This window comes from Adiantum capillus-veneris, chromosome 30 (assembly GCF_014529385.1).
Source record: "Adiantum capillus-veneris isolate H3 chromosome 30, ASM1452938v2, whole genome shotgun sequence".
NCBI classification, from domain to species: Eukaryota; Viridiplantae; Streptophyta; class Polypodiopsida; order Polypodiales; family Pteridaceae; genus Adiantum; species Adiantum capillus-veneris.
Window position 1 is genome coordinate 111374332 of NC_140960.1, and position 9386 is coordinate 111383717.

Genomic DNA, 9386 nt, shown 5'->3' on the forward strand with positions numbered 1-9386 from the left:
AAACTGCAAGCATAAACTCACTTGGCACTTGGAGTTCTTCCATCCTACTCCAAAATTGTTACGTGGAATCATATCAAAGGCTTTTTTAAAGTTTACAAAACAACAATACAATTGCTTTCCTTTGAACCGGCTTTCCTCCATGAAAACAAGAAGAGTGACACGATGATCAATGGTTCTATGGCATCGATGAAAAGATGTAAATACATGTATTTGGGAGCTTTGCAAAGTGGTTTCAAGTTTTAAAAAATATGCAACGTGTACACATTGTGTATAGTCAGGTTTGCGTGCCAGAAGAAGTCGGGCACATGTACATGCCTGGATAGGGTATCGGGGCCTTGTATATGGTTCTTGGTGGCTTCTTTTGGATCTAGGGAACATTTTTTATCTTTCTAGAATGTGAATAATGCAAGTAACAAGTGTGGGCACCCTCGACCCACTCGAGAAGTTTGACACATACAGTAATTGTCTATTTGCAGCGCCTGATCTGCGGTGATGCGTGCACCACCCTAGAAGTGGTCAAAAATAGAATGTGAGGATGTGGTAAAGAACTTTGGGTATCAAGGAGAAAGAGTACAAAATTTGGTGAATTTTGGCATCCGTTTGGGGTTTTTTTCGTGAAAGATGTCCGCTGGGGATCAAAACTGGCCAAAACGGTCAAAAAATGGCAAAAAATGGTGTGAAAATGCTTCAAAAATCCACATCACTCACGATGCCGTGATGATCTAGGTTGAGGGAAAATTTTTGAAGAGCAATATCAACACTTTTACCTCTGTGTGTGTGGGATAAAGCAGGGTTCCTACAGGTGGTCTAGTGCAGTCCAGTCGCGTTCGCATCTTGTTTTCGAGTGTGTGGAGGAGTGAATGAGAGATTTCTCTCTTCAATTTTGCACTTGGGAGAATCTATGAAAGTTTTGAGGTTTCCATGGATGTGTGTGTGTGAGGAATAGAGGGAAGAAGGTGCGGCTTTCTTCAAGACTATGTGACCTTGTATCAGTGCCATTAGGGTTGGCGCTACTCCAAAGAGTCCAACAGAGTGGAGTTTGGTGATTGCAATGGTTTGAGAGGGACTTTTGTGGCTGGATTTTTTGAGTTTTTGATGGTTTTTCTTGTATATTTTGGTCACCATCAAGTGTGATTCAAGTGTTGATCAACTCGACTCACCTTGTAGTGTCTGCGGGTAGACAAGGGCTTGTAGGTCAAGGTGTTTGGAGTTTGAATTGAGCTTGTGGGTAGTATTTTTATTGAGCTCTTGAGTGGTGGTGTGAATGGGTTGGAATTTAGGTAAATTCCTTGTGTGGTGTTGAGTTTTGTTGGTGTGTGAGTGTGCACACAACGTCTTTTGCTCCATCATCGTCGTTTGTTGGCGATCCCACTGGGAGTGGAAATTTGTTGGTTGTGCACCCAAGAGAAGCAGTTTTGCTGTGAAGATTGAACATCATTGAAGAAAAGTGGTGGTTTGGTTGAGGTACAAGACTTCAACTTTTGTGAAGTTACTCAGGCAAGGGAGAAGCGACTTTGAAGGGATGTCATGGCCAGTGTTCATAGGAAAGGAGGATGTGAAGGACTTCGAGTTGGTATGTATATTGTGAATGATGAAGCAAAGCTTCATATATTTCCTCTTGCACTCAAAGGAGAAGCTCGCGAATGGTTTGAAGGTTTAGAGGAAGACAAAAAGCAAACATGGGAGCAGGTAAAGCAGGCAATTCTTGATAGGTTTGGAAAGAAACCAACCGCAACAAAAGCGATGACAAAATTGAGAGGTTTACAACGAGATGTTCATGCTAACTTTAAAGAGTTTTTGCAACACTTTAAAGGACTTTGGGTGCAATTGGAGGTGGCATCCCAAGTACCTCCAGGGGATTTCTTTAAAGTGTGTCAATTTATGGATTGTCTCCATCCAAGTGTAAGAAAGAAGGTCGATCAAGAGGAGCCTGCTACATTTGAAAGAGCTGTTGAAATTGCCAAGGCCAAGATCAAGAAGATCAAGAGAAGGTGGGGGCAAGGCATGACACATGTTGAGCTAGTTGTGGTGCAACCAATGGTCCTTGTGGAAGCGAATGATAGAGTGGAGCAAGTGGTTCAAGGTATGGATCCCGTTATGGCCTGGGTTTTGCATGATCTTGCTAGTCAGTTGCAATAATTAAGAATTAACATAATGAATAGGAACCAAAGAGAAGAGCAAGTATCTCGAAGAGGTAGGAAACAAAGGCTACACGGCAGATGATACAATTGTGAGGAAGAGGGTCACTACATCCTTGATTGTCCTAAACCACCAAGAGAGAAAGGAGGGATATACCCCTTATATGGGTGTGGTCGAGGGAAAATAGAAGAAAATCATCAAGAGCGGGCCCTAGAGGCACCACCACCGCAACAACAACCACAACCGTTGCCTGCAAATGGAGAAGGTAGAGCTATCAAACATCATTACCCTTGAGAATCAAGATGTGGATGTTTTGGCCAATAAGAGAGCTAGACATGATAGAGAGAAAGAGACAAAAAAAGAGAGGGAAACAAGAGCAAGGAAAGGGAAGGCTAAAGTAGAAGACAAACGAGAGAGTAGCAATAGGCAACGAAGAAGGAAAATAGGTCCAAAGGACTACCCCCTTGGCAAAGGTGTTGATGACTATGATATTGTCGATAACATACGAAATCAAAAGGCCAAGATATCTTTTGGTCAATTGGTGACTTTAAATGCTAAATTGAGGAGGCAGTGGACCAAGTGTGTGAGTACTCGACTTCCTTCCAAACAGGAAAAGCATCAAAGCATGGTGTCATCCTTGAGGGTCGATCACCCGGTGGATATGGTTCCAATAGCTGAAGCTATGTTGAGAAAGAAAACGGAAGTGCAAGCATATGTTGGTGGTGGTGCCCAAGTGTATGTCATGACCGAGGTTATCATGAAGGAAGCAGGAGTCAAGATGTTAGTGAATGCTTCAATCAGTATGAGGATGGCCAACTAAAAAAAGGCAAGGTGTCTTGGGATAGCTGAAGATGTGTAGATAAAAGTCTTGGGGATTCAGTGCTTGGTTGATTGCTATGTGATGCAAGTGGGTGAGAATGCTTATCCGATCATTTTAGGTAGGCCATGGCTTATAACCCTTGGTGCTAATCAGGATTGGGGCATAGGCTTGATCACCATCCCCGACCAAGAGAAAGGAAGGACCATTGTCTACAACATGAAGACACACAAGAGCCATACACATCCCCTATTGGATATGCAAGATACGAATTCGACAGAAACTACATCATACGATAGTGATGCTTCATCTACATCATCAAAAGAAAGTATAGAGGAAGGCTTGATGCAATTATGTCTTGATGTATTGGGATAAGTGTTAAAGCAAGCATCGATGCATGATGTGAAGGTCAATGAGGAGAAGAATAATACAAAAGCAATTGTAGAGCCTGGCAAAGTGAACGCAAGGAGGATGCTAGGAGAGGACTTGACAGAGAAAGAAAAGAAGGAGTATAAAGACATATTTTCAAAGTTTCCAAAGCTATTAGCCAACTGAATATACATAGTTGCAAAGAGCTAAAGGGGTCGAGCATAGAATCAATCTAAAAGAAGGTGCCAATCCAAAGGTTCAAAAGCTTAGGAGGCTGAGGGTCATTCATGAGAGGGCACTTTGTGAAGATGTGACGAAGCTTTTGGAGGCAGATTTCATCTTTAGAGTGGAGGAATCTGAATGGGTCTCTCCAGTAGTTATTGTACCCAAGAAGAACGAAAGATTTAGGATATGTGTTGATTTCAAACCTTTAAATGCTGCCACAAAAAGAAATCATTATCCACTACCCTTCCTGGATGAAATCCTCAATCAGGTTTTAGGTCATGAGCGCTACTGTTAACCATTGGCGTCCACTTCTAGTAGTCATGGGCCGGGCTTGTCGGTCCAATAGGAAAAGGGTAAGAGTGATTGCCGATGAGAGGTGCACTCTAACTGGAACATTCAAAGGTTAGTTGGCTAAGCATGGGCGCCCAAGTGTGAATGGGCGAGCTCATATAAAAGTCACATAAACCTTAAAATCATTCATTCTCTCATTTGTGCAATTGAAGAGTGCTCTTGCTCCATCTCCATCTTCTTCTTCATCTCCTTGTGTGTGTGTGTGTGTATGCATGAGAGAGAGAGAGAGAGAGAGAGAGAGCATTGCGATGACACGGTGGTGGCGAGGCGGTTGAGTGTGGCACGGCGGTAGCTCCCTCTTCTTCACGGTGAGGAATCCTCCATGAAGGCGAGCATAGAGCGGTGAGTGACACACCCTTCCTCTCTTGAGATTGCTAGATTAGTCTGGTAATGTACTTGCAGCCATTTGTGGCTCGCACACAGTGTATGGCAAATCCCTTGCTTTGACACGTGCGACAGACACGCACATTTTTGGTGCTGCTGGCCGGGAAAATGCCATGCACTAAATTCGAATAGCACTCTATGTTTCTTTGTGGTGCATTATGAAATGTAGGAAACGTAGAGAAAGAAGGTGTGTGGCTTGTTGAGAAGGATTTGTGACCTTTGTTTTTGTTGCAGTGTAACTGTTTTTTGTTAATGAGGCGTTATCTTTTTTGTTGTAAGGTACTATTATCTGTTGATAAGGTGTTAGGTTTAAGGTATTAATTCTATAGATCTGTAAGGTACAGTAAGTAGATCTGTTAGTTAATTAGTTACTGTAATACTATGTTAGTGTGTAACGACAGCTCTGTTAGTTGCAAGTAGGTAGGTTAGATGTGTGTGTACTCACGCGCGCGGCGCAACGTGATGACTTTATCCAAATAAAAATAAAAAATAAAAAATTTAAACGTAGTGAGGCGGTCCGGGGCGGGCAACAAGAGAGGCGACCTATAAACACCCCTCAAGGCTCCCGTGCTGCTCAATTAGGGCTCGGGCATACCACAAGCACAACAAAACAACAAACCCACAGCCAAACCCAAACAAGATAGGGGCACCACCTAGTTATGGTATGCGAACTAGGATGCAAGAGAGATTTTGTTACAACCAAGAAGATGCGCCACAAAACACACACAAGCAACCTCACACCAAGACACACACAAAATGGACCAGAGAGAGCTCGAGAAAAGGGAAGAGAGAGAGGATTGGATCTTGCATAATACCTTATTTGTGACTTGCAAATGAAGATGGTTCGTTATGATGCTATCATAGATCTTGTACAGAACTAACTCAATGCTTAGTGAATGAAAAACATTGCCAACACACTCACACTGTCTTAGGGTGTGGGAGACCTCTCACCACAATACCGTCTTAAAATAGACACAAAATTGGCAATGAAAACACACACTAAAACACTTTCTAAAACAAGATCAAACGCTAGAAACTCAAAATACACAAGTCACCTTGAATTCACTAAACCGTACCGCACAAGTGGAAGGACGAAGATTTGAACGTCGAATCACACCTTTGATGCACCAAACCTCAATTTATTGATGATGGAGGAACATATACAATAGTGGTTGGAGATTTTGAACTCACTCTCTCTTACTTGCAATGTGTAGCTTGAAAGCTTCTCTCACACCAAGAGTGAAGCTCACAAAGCGGTTGCTACGCCTAAGTCTCTCCTCGCGCTGCATAGAGTGTTGGGGTGTTGTGTGAGATATTGCAGGTTGTTTTACAAGAAGGAGAGGGGCCTATTTATAGGTTGGAGACCCTTCATTAAGATTATTCGAAATCCTAATTTACAAGCCAACAAATCAGGATTATGATTTTTCCCGAATATCAAAACATTGCGGGCCTTCTTTGTCTGCTTGAGTCATGGATGTGGGCTCAAAAGAGAGCATTATTGATGGTAGATAAGGTGAGTATATTTTTAAGGAACGAGAGAGAGAGAGAGAGAGAGAGAGAGAGAGAGAGAGAGAGAGAGAGAGAGAGTTACTATATACATGTCTTGAGGTGAGGTGTCTTTTATGGTTAGGTCAATGGCTATTTTGTGTTAATATGTTAGTGGTTAGTGTTAGTAATCACTAGAAAGTTAATGTTATATTTACAATGGGTAGAATGAGGTGGATGATTGAAGTAAGATGGTAATCCTTGTGATGGTGAATCTTGAAGAAGTTTTTGACTTACTTCTGTAGGTTCTCAAAATGACTATCGATCTTCTTCTTTGTCTTCTCTTCTTTACGCCACCGCCGCCAAGGTTGATTATCGCGATGAAAATGGAAATTTGGTTTATGAGATCTCTTAATTTGCAGAGGTTAAGCATGGTTTACATGTTGAATTTTATGTATATAGAGAAGGGGTAAGATGGAATTGTACTTTGAAAGTAATAGAGAGAGGCATAGAGATGATGTATGTACATAGAGAGCTCATATGAGAGCTATGGAAGTAAGAGGGGAGGTTAATGGTGAACAAGGTGAGAGAAACCATGAAAGGTGCAGGTTTGAGTGAGGGATTGAGAGGAATGAGTGTGTGTGTGTGTGTGTGTGTGTGTGTGTGTGTGTGTAGAAGTGTGGAAAGAGGTGAGAGAAGACTATGGGCTACTTGTGAGAAAAGTGGCAAACTGGGGTCCACTCAAAAAATCCTAGCTCACCGGTGGTTGCTCCAAAAATCACCAAAATGTTTGAGGTGATTATTCAGCTCTTGGTCCACATTTTTTTTTACCACCGCTTCAAATTCGGAGTGGAGGTGGATATAAAAAATCCCACCAAAATACCTGTTTTTCTTCACAAAAAAGTCTTCAGTGGCCCCCCTTTTGTTGAATTTGCATATGGCTCCAAAGGTGAGCCCCTCCTTGCATTAGAGCATGACCTAATTAATTCTTAGGGATTTAAAAATGTGCATGGTTGTGGATTATGCACAAATATAATACTTGGATATGATGGGAAAAAACAGCCTAGTATATATAAACAATTTATGGAATCTAAAATAGTGTCAGCTATATATAAATATAAAATGGATAAAAAATATGAAAATAAGGAATCAAATGAGGGGACCCTCATTTGTTTTTATTGAAGTATATTTATTTACAAGAGATAAGAAAAAATACCTCTAGGAAGCAGGAATTTAGTGAAAGGCAATGACTGATGGTGAAAGGTAGTTTTGAGGTTTTTCCTTGGAGTGTATTCACACCAAAAATAAGAGAAGCTTGCATGAAATGATTTTTTATAGAATACATAGGTAAAAATATTATGGTAATGCTGAGTAAATGTACATAGAATATATAGGAAAATATCGCACACCTAAATAGAAATATTTAAATAAATACCAAAATAATTATGAAAATTCCATATATTTAAGCCCTATGTACAATGAAATATATACACATAAATGGGCCATAATATATTTTATTTTTTTTATTTTTTTATTTTTTTGGCTCAATTAGCCCAGTGACTAGCTAGCTGAGGGTTTTAAGAAGATATGGGAAAAGCCCCCTAACTCACACATGCCTATGTACAATGAAAAGGTAAGAATAGCCACAGTGTTTAGGTGATTTTAGTAGGGTGAGGTAACTCACTATGGCAATTGCGGAGAGCGAAAAAACGGCTATCATTAGCCCTCCCCCAGGATGATGGTATATTCATGTACCATCATAGAGCATCTTTTTCAAAGAGAGTGCTTCAGAGTCCTTGACGAGATCTTCATTGTTTGGATCCTTAGCATTTTGGCTGGAGTTAAACTCATGCTTCATGGAACAATACTTACATGAGATAGCTGCCTTTTGATAGATCTTTGGTAGATCCTTTGGTAGAAGGCGATTCAAATAGGGCTTCAAGCAATACCCGTTTACCTTCCTAGAGTGCTCTTTCCCATTCAAGTCCATAAGTTGATAGTAACTTGAATTGAAAGCCTTCTTGACTATGTATGGTCCTTGCTATCTAGTTTCAAACTTGGCATCAAAACGATTATCGAGTCGATTGTCATACCTTATCACAAGATCTCCTTCATTGATGCCTTTGTCCTTCAGTTTCTTGTCAAGCTTCTCCTTCACCTGTGTATGGGCTGCTTCTCTTTTCCACTCAAGCTCCACTAGTGTAAGAAGTCGATCCATCCATACCTCTTGATCATCTTGTGCACCTCTGCCATGAAGCCGTATCGTTGGGATGTTGAGCTCGATAGGCTGCAAAGCCTCTTGACCATAGACCAAGTGAAATGATGTGAACTCCGTGGCTTCCCTATATGTGGTTTGATATGCCCACAAGGCACCATCCAAGAAGTCATCCCATAATTTTGTCTTGTTTTGCACCATCTTTTTAATGATGCCTGCAATGACACCATTAGCCTTCTCCACCATACCATTTGATTGTGGGTCGTATGGTGTGCTATGACGATGTAGAATGTGAAGCTCTTCACAAACTTCTGTGAGTAAACCCTTCTTAAACCCTGGACCATAAATTAGAAACAATATCCAGAGGTGTGCCAAATCTATAACAAATATTTGTGTAGACAAACCTGCTCACTGTTTTTCCATTTACCCTGGCCACACTTTGAGCCTCTACCTACCTAGTCATGTAATCTACAGCCACTAGAATGTAGAGTTTACCATTCTTTGTTCTAGGCAGAGTGAAGGAGTACGAGCGGAAGTGCGACGCGAGAGAGAGTGCGAGAAGAAGAGCACGACGATATGGTGAAATCGCTCTATTGTAATGTGTAGAGCATAGTGAGTTCTTATTAGGTTTTTACAAAAGAATATGTGTACATACCTGGCGGCCCGCCTACTTACCTGGGCGACCACATTGGGCTTTATAACCCACCCCACCAACCTCCCACTTAAAGTCCAATGTGGTACTTTAAGTGTGAGAGAAGCTACTATACAAGCTAATATACAAGAGATGTAGAGAAGTGATGTACTACCCTACACCTAACTGCTTGCGAAAATGCGCAAAGCTCTCTGAGGGAAGTCCTTTTGTAAGTAGATCAGCAGGATTTTCTGTGGTGTGAACTTTGACAAGCTGAAGTTGCTTATCCTCGAGCATTTCCCTGATGAATTGATACTTCACATCCACATGCTTTGTCTTTGAGTGATAAACTGGATTGCGAGCCAATTGTATAGCACTTTGACTATCACAATATAACACAGGCGTCTCTTCTTTGATTCCCAAATCTGTTACTAGTCGATTAAGCCAAATTGATTCTTTGCATGCCTCTGATGCTGCAACATATTCAGCCTCTGTAGTAGACTGAGTAACACAATCTTGTAATCTAGAACGCCATGATACTGCTCCACCAGCCAATGTAAAGACATACCCTGACGTAGACCTTCGGTTGTCTAAGTCACCTGCATAATCTGAGTCTGTAAAACCCTTTACACTTAGCTCCTGACTCCCATAGCATATACGCATACTCTTTGTAGCTTTCAGGTATCTCAATATTCCTTTCACTGCCTCCCAATGTTTTTTGCCTGGGTTTGACATGTATCGACTTACTACTCCCACTGCAAATGCAATGT